General features: G+C 33.6%; 1 long non-coding RNA gene across 5 annotated transcripts in view; it reads left to right on the forward strand.

Annotated features, from left to right (window-relative positions):
- The first annotated feature begins 927 nt into the window (after positions 1-927).
- The window catches only part of LOC138106606 (uncharacterized), an 88,417-nt gene continuing 73,993 nt past the window's right edge, over positions 928-15,351 (forward strand). For all 5 annotated transcript variants that reach the window (XR_011149041.1, XR_011149042.1, XR_011149040.1 and 2 more), the window contains exons 1-2: positions 928-1,008; positions 14,064-14,154. This is a non-coding gene — a long non-coding RNA (uncharacterized lncRNA). The remainder of the gene's footprint in view (positions 1,009-14,063; positions 14,155-15,351) is intronic.

The raw sequence follows: 15,351 nt of genomic DNA on the forward strand, positions 1-15,351 counted from the left end.
CTGACAGGCATAGCTACAGTCCTGATCTCAGCTGACAACTAAAATTGTTCTTGTCGCCATCAGCAAAATTTAAGCTCATACAGGAACGAAAATAAAAATAAATCCTATAAAATATCTTCTCTGAACATGTCCAGGCCAGAAAACAAGCTTCTGAGATATTGACTCTTATCTTAGAGGTGTTTCCTTCAAGGTCAGGCTTGAGGCACGTTAAAAGCATTTGGAAATCGTGCCTGTTGCTGTCTGTTTTTTATGCTCTCTGTGAAGACAATAAAGGACTCTCGAGCTGTTCATCCAATATGCTGTGAAAGTGCACAAAATTGAAAAAACTGTGAGTACATGAGTTGTTATATAAATTTGAAGTAAAAAATATACTAGACAACTTCTTTCTTTGTGAAACCAGTTGAGGAAGTATTTGTTCAAATCCATTTAAATATGCCCTCTAGCAACTGAGACTCATAAAAAAAAAATTGCTAGAATATAAAGATTCAGCACAAAGAGGTAGTGTGCTAAGACTGTAATACCTGTAAAAGTTCACAAATCAATACAGATCCATCAATCAATTCTCCTCAATACATAGAATATAGGTGGAGAGTTGGAAGAAGAACCAAAATGTTTGCATAAAATTTTGCAGGGGTGGATGCTAGAATAATGTAAAAATGTTTTCACTAAATTGGTCTGAAAAGGGCATAAGGAACTGAAGAGATAAAACACCTACAATCTAGCTTCAAGAAAAAATCTTTGCAAAAATAACAGCAGCCATATACTAGGAACCTCTGACTGTCCCATCCAGTAGAGTGTCCAAAGGTTCAGCTTTCTAGGTTAGTTTACTTTCTTGAGCCAAAAGAGTTCAGAGTTTTATCTTTAACTGGTCAGGTGGTTTTCCTAAAAACCAAAGTGCATTATTACAGCTCCTGGCTGTTGTTTATTCCCTTTCTGACACAAGGGGAATAAGGATCTTGCTTCTAAGCTCTCAGGTCTGCCACTACCTCTCCATACAGGCCTCTCAAGGTAGTCTTCTTTTACTGGTTCAAGTCTGTTCTTTATCTTTGATCTTTAACTTTGTACTTGTAGTGACATGTTAGAGATCAGAGACAGTATCTCCAAGCACATAACTGCAGAGATTTCCTCAAGAGGGTATATCTGTATGATACACTGTGAACAAGACTGTATCACAGTGCTCCGCTCAAAATGCGTGCGGGAGAAGGATGGGCAATTCATTATAATCAGGATAGAAGGAATACAGAAAGGCAGATGTCTGGTAATTTTCTTTGCTAAGCCATTAAAGGGAAATGTCAGTGCTGGTTACCCTAAAGGAATGAGTAACCAATTCTTTGAAATTTTTAAGTGTAATTAAAAAAAAAAAAAAAAAAAATCTAAAACGGTGGACTTACAATAATCCTTTGAAAGTTGAGCATTTTATGGTCATGTTAGATATTCTATGTCAAGAGAATATGCTACTACTTCAGTACACAATTTTGACAGCTATAATTTTAATGGCCTTGGGCTTCTCTCACAGTTACTAATCTATATGATAATATCGTTACTATTAGATTATAATAAGTGCAGTATTTCAAGGAAATTCTTTGTTCTATATTAAGTTTGGGTGGGTTTTTTGTGAATCTCAGTCTTTTGATCATGAATATCTATATTGGTGAAAAATGATATCTACGGAAAACAGAGGAGTGAACATACTGGTGATACTTACTTCTGAGTCCCTTTGAAACTCAGTAGAGGTTATATCCAAACAGGCTGAGAAGGTAAAAAGGATAGAAGCTCAGTGATGATGAAATAAAGGTAATTGAAAAAACCAAATAATTGATTCTCTCTCATAGCTGGAAAATAGGTTTCTTTCCCCCCCAGGAGAGGCTGTGTTTGCATTGGCTACCTTCCCCTGCTTTTTTTATCTTGCATACTGCTGGTGCTGGCAGTAGTATTTAAGTTCAGATGTGCAGCACAGGTGGTCAAGAGAGGTGCTAGAGGAGGTTTTGCCTCTCTTGATAGTTTATAGTCACTGTTGCATCTTCAAAGGGCAGTTCAGGCATAAAGTGGAATCACCCTATGCAAGTGTTCTCTCCTCTGATTATTAGGGTTTCGGTGTAGATACCATATACATTCAGAAAATAACTGCCCAGCACTTGTATTATGGTGTTACTCAAGTCACTTGATTTTGAGCATGTCTGTATCAATGTTTTGCTACAGATCAGAGCTGCATTTTTTGTAGTCTGTCTACCAGATTTCCTGACTTGAACTGGTTTGCCTCAAAATTGAAAAGTGTTCTTGGAGTGTGAGAGATTTTTGTTCTAAGAAATATATTTGGAAGATATCCTCCAGAAATGTATCTAGTGCACTTCAAGTGCTTATGGTCAGTCCATTGTTCCAAGATAGGGCAAATCCAAACCACATCAAATGTAGGCCTTGGCAGAAATTCTATACATCCACTGCTTCAAATCTGTGTCATGAAAACTGGCAAAGCAGACTGTGTAACCCAAATCAGCTCCTGACACCTGCTCTGGTCATTGTGAAGCATTATCTTTGGAAGTTTTCCAATTCTTCATTCCAGTGAGGTTTTATTGTAGTTTTGGGTTGTCCTAATTGTAGATAATGCAATATAAATTTACATTCCAAAGTCTGAGATGATAATTTTCTTTCTCTCTTTGCATTTTTCCCAGTTAATGGTAAAATAAGATCATATTCTAATAAAATAATTAAAATATTTTTGATTATTTTAAGACCATCTTCTTATGCAATGATCTAAAGACTAGTATAGGTATGATTGCTTCCATATTTTTTCTTGTTTTCGCCTATCTATTTCCAGGTTTGAAAAGAAGAGAAAGTATCTTTGTATCTTCAATGGCTCTTGAAACCAAGTAGCCTGCACAGTTCAGGAGTTAGTGTGAATGTAAGAAATAGTGACCTGTTGATCACACAAGAAAAAAAGGAAAATAGAAAAACCTCTGAAAATCCAACTTCCAAGAAATGATTATTTACTACACTGAAATGGCGAAAAAACTGAGGACAATATCTATGGAACTTTAAAATATATATATTTTTTTCTAAGAATAAATTCAATATAACTGCTTTTCTTGGGAATTTATATTGTGAGCCCCTGAAAGTATAAGAAAAAATCCTCTGCGGGAGCAAATTCATATTGTGCCTTTGAAATCAGTGGAACTGCATATATTGATTTTCTTAAAATTGTATCCACATACAAATTTGATGCCATTTTGATTTTACAAAACTAAAAGAGATAGTTACCCAATGTTACAAGTTTGTTTCTAAAATATCCTGCTATGTTTCTAGTATTACAGGAAGTTGTGGAGAGCAACATTAAATAGAGTAACATAGTTCCATGAACTATTTCCAGCCAATATTTTTGCTTCAAAACTGTCAGGATTTTATACAATTATTTTGTGAATCCAGAAACAGCTTTTCCTTCCCAAGTGCTCTACAATGAGTACCTGTGGTTCATGTTTCACACTGCAAAGGAAAGTAAAGGGGAGAGAAAAATTGCATGCATTCACAAGGCTGAACTGGAGTTGATTTTGAGGTTGGTAGGAATCTTATTTTAGAGCCAACAGTGTGCAGTTTCAGGCTGACCAATTAAAGCAAATGTGTACTATCTCATGCATCCATTTTGAAAAGCCAGAATAACATTTGCAGCAATTATGTGAGCTTAGAGCTCTTGAAAACGAATTATTAGTACTATTTGCTAAGGCTAAGTATGAAGCCAGATACATGTTTGAGGGTCAGTAATTCAGTTTTGGCCTTCTGTGTTATTTCTTTTATATGATTGCTCCTGAGATGTGGTTGTGTAAATCTGGGGTGTGGCTGTGTAATGTGGAAGTGTCATCCAATAATTAGATGTCTTATTCACCACGTGAAAGTCGTGGTTGCCACTGATAGCCACATTTTAAACTTCAGAAATGAAGGATACTGAAAGATTGTGGGTGAACTACTTCTTCCTTAAGAGTGGAAAATAATCTGTTTATTGCAAAAAGCCCTTTCTAATTATAATGAATAGATAAGCAATGCTATATAAAATATTGTTAACAAACAAGGAAAAGTAAACAGCTCAAATTTTATACATGACCATTGCTTAGCAATAAAAAAAAAAAGTAATTAAATGAACAAACTTGTCTAAACAGAACTGTAGTAGACATATATTTAGAATATAATTGTACATTTTCAGTACAACATTTGCAGAATGTGCCATTATGTTTTTAACGATCACAGGTGTGTAGGTGTTCTGTTTCATCTCTCATAAAAAAAACCTCAAACCAAGATCAGAACAATAAAAATCTCCAGAATTCATGGGGTTTGGATTATTTTTATGATGTTCAATATATGTAATGTGCTTCTATTATTATTAGATTGGTGTTCAGAATGCCACCTGCTGTCTCCTGCCACTTTTGATACCTACTAAGTATTGATATAAGTTTTTACGTTGATCGTCTTGCCTAATTTAGGAAGTACAAATAAGTGACTGGGGTGCATTAGCTATAGGCTTCAACTAAATTTATTACTGCTTGGAAGAATTCTCTGCTTTGTTTCACTTTTCCACACCAAGAGTGTTGTAAGTAGGAATCTATGTATGAAAATATGTTCAGAGCTGGAGATGGTCACCTTCTAAGCACATATTTAAAAAAGAAGTGTTGGAAATATATACATACTGTTAAAAGCTGTTTAGGTGACTTAGAATTTATTGTCCAGTGTGAAAGGTCAGAATTGTTTTAAAACACATTAAATAGTACAGTAGGGGGAAAAAAAAAAAAAAAAAAGAGTTGTGCCAGGAGCTACTAGCAACAGTGTAAACCATAGCATTATGCTTTTTTCTAGTCATTATTTTGGACCTGATCATCGACTGCCTTAGCAGATACAAAATGTGTCCGGGATGGGTCTGATTGCATTTCCTTCTGTGCAATTTTTACCCCAATGTTAAATATAAGTTTAAGAGCTAAACTATCCTTTAAGACCAAGATTGTGTTTTAGTCTCAGGTGTAACTGTCCTGTATCATACCATATAACTAAATAGTTTGGCTACAGTTGTAACCAGAGTGTTAAGTGAAACTTTATCTAAAAATATGCACTATTGCTTTTATAATTGCCAATACAGAAATACTTCACGTCAGTAAGGAAAAACTTTGATTTTAAACCTTTCAATATCTATTTTTTTTTGTTATATATTAATGTAATATTTTACTACAGCTTTTATTTAATTTAAAATAAGATAACATTGCTGACAGCTCATGATGAAGGTTCATTTTATACTATGTGTCATGGTGGGTATAACATCATGAGGAAAATTATGGGTTCAATATTCTTTAATGGAAAAAAAAGGACACTATTCATCTCTTTTATTTGCAGTATAATAGTTTATAAGCTTTTTTTCCCATATCTTGTCTTTTAAAACTTACCCTCATTCTTCAAAAGAAGAAATGTTTGGTTCTCTGTTTTTTCTTTTTCATATCCTAGACTTCCAGTTTTCCTTCTTTACTCCAAAACCAGAAAATAATCCATTGTTGCTCTACATTAAATGATGATTTCCCCTTACTAATTTTCATCTCAGCCATTTTTTCTAAGGTACTACAGTGAATAAATGCAGGTAAACTGTAAATATACCTTTTTTCTCCCCTTTCCACCATTCCTTAATGCCATTTTCGTCACTCTCTGATTAAGAATGAAATTATCAGATAATTTGCAGCTATACAGTGCTAGTGAGAGAACAGGTAATCCTGCTTTGCCGTGTCCCTAACTGCAATTTCTTTTTGCTGACTTTGTAACATGCCATTTAGAAGAGGGGCCTGCATCATTAAGGAAACTACAGCACTATGTGACAAAAGGTCACATTCATGTATACTTTGCTGTTGTTTTTTATGTTTGAATACTTTATTTTCCTTTGGCAGCAGTCTCTAAGGTAATTTTGTTAGGTGGCAGCTGAAAGCTTTATTCCAAGTCATGATTTTATGCTATTACTTTACATGATTGGTTTAACGATCTATGATGTTGTACAAGAAATTTAAACTAAGATTCATGTAAATCCTTAAATTAAAAAAAAAGAAATTAAAAATCAAGTGGCAAAAAATCCAATACTCTTTAATCACATGGTTAGACTAAAAAAAGAGTATTAAACTATTTTTTGTTAAGTTTCATAATTTTTTGATTCTTTAGAGATTTGAAAAATCACTTCAAATAACTTTTCTGGTCTTTATTGAAACCTGTTGTGAAAACCATAGGGAAAGGTAGCAGTCAGTATTACTTTTTAAATCTAAATACATGATAATTAGGAAAATATAATCCTATTTTGAAATGGAGGAACTATTCAAACGTTAGAAATAGCCAAAGGTCTAGGAGGAAGTTTGTTGCAATACTTTATTTCTTCCATACAATCTAAAGTCCTTCAGTCTTCCTCATTTTACTCCATCTTTTATGCATATTTCCCTTTGTTTGGTTTTCTTCTCAATGTCATACAAAATACAAGTGTAATTATATTCATTTACATTCTTCAAGCAGATAAGTGTCATTTCATGTATTTTAATGTGGTTCAGCCTCACAGGTAGTCAAACTTTAAGGAGGAGTTACTGTTCTGAAGAGATCCCAAAGCTTTTACTTGCTGAGTTATTCGTATGGTTCTTTCATTTTGTTCCTGCCTTCTATCCAAAGGCTAAGAGTATAAAAAGTTTCCATTTGCTTGAAATGCCATTTCTTTATTTAAATCCTGCTGGTTATTTGTCTGTACCTCATTCCTTTTGTCTTATTGTGCTTTTCTCTATCTATGCTTTCCCTCTTCAGTCAAATTACTTTTTTTGTGTTTTAATTATTAGTTCTATTTTTTTGGCCAAATTTTTCATTACAAAGCTCTAACTTTGATTCTTTCCATCACTATCTGATTTTTGTCACTTATTTCCAAGGTAAAAAGGTGAGCATTAAATCCTAATATCTATTTGAGGGGAGACTGAGGCATATATTTGATCAAATATTATTATATAATTTGCATTTTTGCAAGGACCATTTCAACTTTCTTCTGTTTCTGTTCATCTTTAGGCCCTTTGTCATCATATAATGGCATTAAAATACTAGTTCTGTTAATGTTCCTTCATCACAAGGCAAATGTTTGATAGGTGATTAAGGGACCTGAGATTTCAGGCTTTTCCAGAGTGAATAATGTAATATGCATTACATGTCTGTTTTGGTTCTTGCTGTGTTTTGCACAGAGGGCAAAAAAGGAATTCTCTTAATTTTTAAAATAATCTGTCTATAAACTGCTTTTACTTCTCTACTACTGAACAAAAACCTGTGCTCTTCCTTCACCTCATAGTTGTATGATAATTAAGACACACCTCAGAAGAAGAAAGAAAGCCAGATGAAAAAGGAACGCACACAAAAAATCAGTATAGATTTGCACTGAGATTTAAGAAAAGACTAGTGTATTTCCCTGTTACATTTTATTTTTGAGAGGTTCTGTATCTGTGTGCTGACTCTTTAGGATACCCTATGGGTAGAGTCTGATGAGATTAAATATGTCATCCAGCTCCCTCCATCGAAGCCTGGTCCATGGAACTGCAATTTACTGTCAATTTTTAACTTTTCAGTACTATTTTACTGTCTGAAGGTTTCACCCTTTAGCCAATGTAAACCACATCTTAAATGTGTTACGTTGCAGGACTGGATAACTTTGGCCCATACACATTTCTGTCTTGGATATTCTTAATGCATCCTGAATATTCCCTTCCTGTGTCCTCTAAACAAATTGAAGCATTAGAAGTAGTTCCTGAAAATGTGGGATTATGTTCTGCTCTTATTTCACAGGTGCTACATTTCTTTCTAGAGCTACTTCAAGCATTTGCTTTGACCACTTGTGGCTCTACCTAAGCCCATGCTTCACCCTAATGCCTCCTAGGCAGATAGGCACTTTCTTGCACGCCACACAAAGGAAGTTGAACTCGGGTAACAGATCTCACATCTTTTTTATTTTTTTAATAAAAATAACAGCTCTGCAGAAGAAACATTTTGTACTCATATGTGACCCGTGATAAGGTCACTCTTAGGAATATTGGTGTATCGAGGACCAAGTGATGTTAGGCCTTCAACTTATAGCTGAATTTCTTTCAGTATGATTCTTGGTTTCTACCTGTTGTTTACTGGGGAAAAAAAAAAAAAGCATGTTGGTACAAATATGAACCACAGGGTCTTAAACAACATGAAATTGTATCCAAGTACTAGTCATATTTTAATTAAGCAATGGTTGAAATTAAAATTCTAAGTATATGTACATCAGTTTGTGTTACCTTTCTAATGACATCATTTAAAGGCTTACAGTTTTCATTGCTACCTGTCAGAAACAGGAGAATATGAAGAATTTACTCTTAGGTTTCTTGGAACTTTTTTTTCATTTAGGGTGCTAACAAAAGAGTGAAAAATAGTGTAATTACTGATCTAAAGTTAACAGTGTCTGTAAATCACAGGAGAATTTGAACAACAATTGAGATTTTAATCTCTAGATTTATTTACTCAGAATGTTTCCTTGGGTCCTCTGATTATATCACCTTATTTATTGTATCATGTTAGTCATAGTTCTGCTATATTCCGCTGAAAAGAGGTCTTCTTAGACCTCTAAGAGTATTCTTAGTAGTGCAAACAGCTTTCTTCAGTAGAATTTAGGTCTGTGAATTTTATTTTTTTTAAGGAAAACCTCGGATCTTATTGACAGCCTTCCAAGATTTCGAAATGTTGTTCATACCTGCAGCACAATACTCAGAGAAAAAGAACTCAGTGAACTGTGACAGAGACCTATATTTTTTCCTCTTTATAGCTATTAATAGATAAATTGATTTCAGTAGGCCACTCAAACTCAAATGTTCTTGTATCTTTATCTTAAATAAATATCTGTACCTGTTCCAGCAGTTTTGCTTTAACAAACACAAAACAGCAGTGATCATTGTAATCATCTTCAAAACCTTCGATTTTTTTTGTTTTATTGTATCAGTACTTTACTGCTTTTATTTGCAAATTATGTCAGTTTAATTGTCCTACTTTCTTTTCAACTCCATAAATGTTTCCACACCAGGTTCAACATTTAATCTGGGAAAACTGCAACAACAAAATATTCAATGAAGTCATCACCTTTCTGCTTTTCAGTCCTGCTTTAAAAAATGCTGGTAATTTGATCTCGGTTAGGCAGGTGCATTCCGTGATGCTTCTCCTCTCATCTATTCCCAAATATGTATTATTTACTTAAAAAACCCCCAGTGTTGCACTGGCTGTAAATGTTCACCTATTCCGGTCTAGGTGAAGTATTTTCAAAAGGTCAAGAATAATTTTCAATCTTTCCTTGAAATTTTTTTAAAGGTGTTTATTTTATTTTTAATTTAATAGAAATTAAAATTAAAAATTAAAATCTGAAAAGAAATATTTTTTTATTTTATTTCAATTAAATATATCGGGTGGAACCAAGTGTTGGGTGTTTTTATTCCAAAGGTTTCAATTGAAGAACAGGATCTTGATCACTCAATCAGATAAATGTTTCATTTGTATTGTTTTTTTCCCCAGAATTTACGGATTAGGTAGACTCTAGTTAACTATTCTATTGTTTTTGTTGGGTTTGTTCACAATCTTATCTACTCTGTCCAGTTTCTTCCATTTACTTGTCTGTTCTACCCAGCTGTTCTAATCTTATATTCTTTGGAGAAGAATCTTATTCTCTTTATATCTCTACTGTGTACAAAATAAGAGGCATATAACCTAGCTGATTCTAGTATATTGTGTGTGTCAATAATAGTTCTTTCTTCTTTGTCACAGATCTCATTATTTATTGTATCATGTTAGTCATAGTTCTGCTATATTCCGCTGAAAAGAGGTCAAGAGTATTCTTAGTAGTGCAAACAGCTTTCTTCAGTAGAATTTAGGTCTGTGAATTTTATTTTTTAAAGGAAAACCTCGGACCTTATTGACAGCCTTCCAAGATTTCGAAATGTTGTTCATACCTGCAGCACAATACTCAAAGAAATCAGTGAACTGTGACAGAGACCTATATTTTTTCAGACTGTCTGAATGGGGATTTAATTTTAGCACAATTGAAAAGAAGTACTAGCTATAATGATGATGATTTGGGCCACCAAGGCATCACGCAGAATCTGGAGAACTGGATGAGTGCAGTGTGCATGACGCCAATGCAGATGAGATTTGCTTTGAGAAAAGAGATGGTGAGCTAGTCTGTACCAACTGCTTTAGGAACAAGAGCTGCTGCTTAGGCAACTATGCTGAGTTGGGCTGGAGATGCTACGGACCATAACTGAAGTTAGGTGTCCACGTTATCTGCAAGCAACCAAAGTATGAACCTTCTTACCTCCCCAGTCACTTCGACTCAGTTATTATTAAACCATAGAGATGTCCAAGGTTCTCAGTGAGATTACTTCACGAGTTCTTTGTGTCCCATTTACATTCATATACATGAAAAGGAAAACACAAAATGAAAACCTACAGATATTCCCAGACTGGTAGGCCTCCACTCATATCTCACATTTTATCAGGCACCCATGTCAAACATCCACAAAACAAATCTACGGAGACCCAAACTTTGTTAGTCCTGCTATTTGTTTTCCCTCCTGAAAAATGAAAAAAAAAAATTCCTACTGTCTCCAGAAAATTACTAAAGGTAGAATGGAGCAGGTACAGCAGTTTAGATGGAATTCTAAGCTTTCAATATCTTTTTTCAAGTTTGGTTTTTTTTTTTTTTTTTTAATATTAAATGTCAAGAACATAATCCTTTAAGATATATATTGAATTTGGGCCCTCTCTATAAAATTCACTAAAATTAATTAAGTGCAAAATAGTAAGTTATCTAAGACATTCTTATAAAGTTTTGAGCCAGAAGTGCATTGGCAGGTGTGGCACAGTGATTGAAAGCTATTAGCTGTAATGTTATTCTGGTACTATAGTAAGAGGTTGTAGAGAAAGGGAGTAGCTCTAGGAACATTGCCATGTATCTCATCATCTAGTGTGGATTTCACTGGAAATATTACATGCCATATCAACCTGGCTATCTACTACATGTCATCTCAATGTTACACAAATCAAATTTACAAATTTAAGCAGCATTAGAATGCCTTATTTATATACACACACATACCTAGGGAGATAATTTTTAGTATTAAAAGAACAAACAGTTCACAGAGTATTTTGTGATGAGTGAGCCAATTGCTCATTAGAAGGAAAACACCAAATAAAATCTGATTAGAGCTTGGAAATTAATGAGTATCAGCTGTCCAAACACAAATAACACTGACAAACAGCTGGAATGATAATAGGAGCAACTCGACATGCATCAATGTCCCTTTTAATAATACCATAGAGACTGTAGCATCAATATCACTTTATTGTCTACTTGTGATAATGGCACAAAAACTAGGCAACATGCTGAAAGGATTCCAGAGTTATCCCTACAGTCAGCTGATACAAAAATCTTCGGTCTGAATTTAAAAATGTGATCAGTAGGAATATTTTCTAACTCCAACTGAATTTGTACATGTCTGAAAATAACATTAAAAAATTGTTGTCCTCTGTGTTTCAGAAATAAAACCTGGCATAAATCCCTCTTTTTTCAGTCATGGGTTTAATTCTGTAAAATTAGGGTAAATTAAATCTCATTGTAATAGCTCTTGAGGCAAGACAGATTGTGAAGAAAATTATAACATGCATTTTTGAGAAAATCTCTGCATCACGTTTCCATTCTAGATGTCATGACTATTAATATTCTAGTAAAATATGATAAATTTTCCTGCATAATTCTGTAAATGTATGAATTCTTACAACATTTAACTGGCAGAGAAATAGCAGAGTGATAGAAATTTTTAGATCTGTATCATTAAGATATGTCACATATCACTTCATGTCAAAAGTCAAAATGACAACAAGAAAAAATTAGAAAGTTTGTCCTGTTTGTTGGCTAAATCCAGTAACATTAAAGTGCAAAGAATCATTAAGTTTCAGATCTAATTTAATTATACCAAGAAAGTTCTGAATTTAGCGTATAACGGCATATAAAGGGGAACTATGCAGCAAAGTGACAATTAAAATTTGGCTTTTAATATTCCTCTGTTGTTATATTATTGCTTATTCATTAAATATAATTAAGGCCTCCATCCTGCAAACTGTCAAAATTCTGTGCACAGTAAAGAGTAACTTCAGAGTTTTATTTGCCTCAAAGGTCTTCTGGTGCCTGAAGTTCTGTTCCTAGGCATAGGAAGAAGTTCTTCAGTTTCAGTCAAGCAGAACAATTTGGTGCCTGCAGCCCATTAAAACCTTTCCTTAAACCAAGACAAGAGGTGTCCTGTGCCTATTGCTCATGTCAGGTACAACCTTGCAGTTTCTTGATCAGGTTCTTTGCAATCAGCATAATCAGTAGTTTGTCTACTTTTTCTTACAGAAAATAGATTCCTGTGTCAATTAGACTTGATGAGCCTAACAAATCTGCACATTTGTAGTGTTTTTTAGACAGTTAATGGAAAGAAAAAAAAATTGAATGATTATATGGAAAAATTAAAATAAAAATGAACATTAGTATAAAAATTCAGAGTATTTGAGAAAATATTTTGAACTCATTCCTTTGTTACTAACACGAGGACATAAGAAGTTGTTTGTGATTAATTTTACCCCCAGAGAAAATGAACTTTTGTGAAAAATACTAATTGACCTTTGAAATTTTTCCATGTAACACTTTTCCTGGGTAATTAGTGGCAGATATTTGAGGGATTATTGTAGTTTAATTAAAACTAAAACTTTGTTTTAAATAAAAGCCATTAAAAATAACAAAGCAGAATGAAAATTTTTAAATCAATTTGAGTGAATTTAAAAAGATCCTCTATGAATGCTCTCATAATAATGAATATAACTTGTATGAGTTCTATTTCATCACCTTATTTTAATTTCTAAAAATTGTTTACGCTAAAAACGGAAAAGCAACTAAACTTATTTTGGTCTCCGCCTTGTAGATATAGAGAGTGAAGTTCACCTTAAAATGACTGCAAAATGCCTTTTAAAGCTTTTATTTGCTTTCACATATGATTTTCCTTGTACTTTTTTCCTTTGTTAGATTCGGCACTGTCACCACGGTGATTATTTGGCTTTAATTACATGTATAGAGTCAATTAAAAAAAAAATTATGAGCATGAAAGAAATATTATAGGCTTCAAACTTTCATACATTAATTGTATTTGCTCTGTCCAAACTCTGCTAAAATTTTGGGGAAGGAAGCTATATGGAAGCATTTGCCATTACCTATTTTCTAATAGATTGCTATGAAGTTCCATTAATAACACTGTGGTGTCCACTTCAAAAGCATCATCTCTGCATAAACAAGCAATTACATGTAAAGTGGATAATATGCAATTATTAGATATTCTGTGTTGGCTGGTTTTCTTTGCTGGTTTTTTTTTTTTTTTTTTTAATTAATGAGAAAAGACAGAAAAAAGGATTTGATTATAACTTCTATAACAAATGTTGTTATTAGATTTCTTATCTCTAGTCCTTGATATATTTTTTTGAAATTTTCATTTTGATTCAGTAAGAATTAGTAATCCCCTGTAATTTAATTTCCTTGTGTTTTTCTGCTTCCTGTCATGAAATCATGGAGATGTTTAAAGTGAATGTGTCACTTGACATGAAATTGACCACTGCCTCAGAGATGAAACACATAATTTTATCTCACAATTCTCAAATTGGTTTTATTCAAAATTTGAAAGGTTGCTTTTTATTTCTCTTCCTTTGCATTACTAAATTTGCTGACAGTAAAGGAAAAAAAATTAAAAATTACTGGTTTTCTTTATCTCTCTCTCTTATATTTTATTTATATTGTATTACTTTTCAAAATATATTGTTCTTAGCAATAGGAGATTGCAAAAGTCTAAATTATGTCTTTATTTTAGGGAAACACAACATAAGACTAAATAATCCTATGATTCAGCCTTCCTTTCCAGTTGTATACTGCTAATCAAACTGACTTTCATAAAGCTAATAAGGAGCCCAACCACACTATTCATACTGAATACTAAGTTCTCTTTTGATTGCAGGTCCAGTGCTCTGAATGTTGATTAATAAAAGTGTTCAAGTTTTTCTGAAAGGAAAGTGATTCCAAAGCACGGGAAAATTTTGATCTATCTGGTATGTACTTCTCTCTTTTATTAAATTTTTCTGCACTTCTGAATGCCTTGACATTGAATAGTAGTCATAACATGCCATAGAATAGTCTGGTTTATGTAGCTACAACTTAAGTTGAATTTGAGAGTTCAGTTTCCTATTTCTTTTTGACTGTTTTAATGAGAACACAACCTCTACTTTTCTAAAGTATTTTTTTAAAATGTTGAACACTCATCATTTCACTGGAGTGAGGTGTTTTTTATTACTTTTTTAAACATTTGAAGTCACCTTGCCTAATCCTAAGGTTGTCTTGCTAGGCATATGTCTTGATTAATCCTCTGAAATTAGTAAAAAAAAGATCTTTAAGCACATGCACCTGGGAGATGGCACATGTTGATTTAGATACATCAGGAATACACTTCTTGGCACAACGTCCTTCCCAGTGTAAGTTAAAGTAATTCTGAAATGGGATAACTCAGCTCCTGCTAGTGCTTTAGCAGATGTTTAATTATATAGGGGAAAATGTGAACCTTGTAAGGAAGGATTGATAGAACTACATCCCAGATACCATACAGCTTAGTTAAGAGCCAGCACACTGAAAAATTGGAACAAGAATGGTATTTCAGCATTCAACAAAAACATCCAAATCCCATTGCCATAGTTACTACTGCAACCCAGAACAGATGATATTTGTCCATTGCATTGCCTAGAGGAATCCTTCAGCTACTTTTAGGAGCGGTGAGAAAGGTGAATGTCAGATGCCAACAAGAGTCACTGCAGCTCTAGATAGAACACGGGTATGAGATGGCAGATTTGAGTTCTCATCTTTCGTATTTGCCTAGGGAAATTATGTCCAAGGTGAATATCCCAGGTAGAGGGGAGACTGAAGGTGGATCTGACAATTTTCCTTTTCTAATAAATGCATAATTCATTCTCCCTTCCCTCTCTTAGCTCAAGTAGAGAGGATTAAAAAGCTAAAATTATGGATTCATCCCAGATAAGTATAGGCACTTAACTGAGGATCCTATGTTAAGATCCTAATCATTCTGGGCTTGTGTTAAAGTTAATGGAAAGAAAGTTGCCTCCTGAGAGCAATTAAGACCTTAGTTGACTGGAATAACCAGATGTAAAAGCCCTTCACTCTTCATAATACATCTCTAAAGCTTTTGGGATAATTCTGGACCAAATATTTAATTTAGGGTTTAACAGGTCTGTCATGTT

This window comes from Aphelocoma coerulescens, chromosome 1 (genome assembly GCF_041296385.1).
Source record: "Aphelocoma coerulescens isolate FSJ_1873_10779 chromosome 1, UR_Acoe_1.0, whole genome shotgun sequence".
Lineage (NCBI taxonomy): Eukaryota > Metazoa > Chordata > Aves > Passeriformes > Corvidae > Aphelocoma > Aphelocoma coerulescens.